The sequence below is a fragment of the Brassica oleracea genome, chromosome C9 (assembly GCF_000695525.1).
Source record: "Brassica oleracea var. oleracea cultivar TO1000 chromosome C9, BOL, whole genome shotgun sequence".
Classification (NCBI taxonomy): domain Eukaryota; kingdom Viridiplantae; phylum Streptophyta; class Magnoliopsida; order Brassicales; family Brassicaceae; genus Brassica; species Brassica oleracea.
In genome coordinates this window covers 25,907,886-25,908,616 of record NC_027756.1, presented here as the reverse complement: position 1 = coordinate 25,908,616, position 731 = coordinate 25,907,886, and positions in this window count along the sequence as shown.

The window sequence follows — 731 nt, the reverse complement described above, 5'->3', positions numbered from 1 at the left end:
TTGGTTCATCAGAAAGAAGGTTAGCCATTTCGAGCTTCTCGGGTGGTCTGAATTCGCGAGAACTGAAGATCACCTGATTTGTAAATAGCATAACTATCACATATGAACTCCGTTTGATCTGATTCTTCTTCAAGGAGCTCCGTAATTGAGTTGAGAACATTCTCCAAGTGATTTCATGCGTAGAAGCCTCGTGGTTTGGAAGATATGAGTCAAACAATGAACATATATCTTTACTGCTTTCCATGATCAAGCCATGCATGCCTGTTTTGCCCGGTGCGCTACCCCACGGCACATCATTCCCTCCCTCTTGAAAAGGATTTGACCTCAAATCCATTTCACCTCTATCAAAAGGAAATGAATAAGAGAAAACGAATTTTAAAATCATATAAAATTCAATGAAGGAAAAGTATGGACAGAAAGTTCCTTGGAGTTTTGGACTTGTTTTCCTCAAGTACTTCCAGTTCCATGTCCCTGATACATAAGAACTTTGGCGTTCACCAGTGTTTTCTCTCCTTGGGAACTGATCATACTTATCCTGTACTTTCAAAACAACTAGGGAAACCACATCAAATATGCGAGAGAAATAATCAAAGAGTTTCTCTATCCTTAGGACATCAAGAACATGATCCAAACTCTTAGGATAATCATCAAAAAAATGTGTTGTAAACCAAGATGACATCAAAGCTCAAGAACACAAAATTTTCAAACATTGGTTTCAAATTATGCCAAGA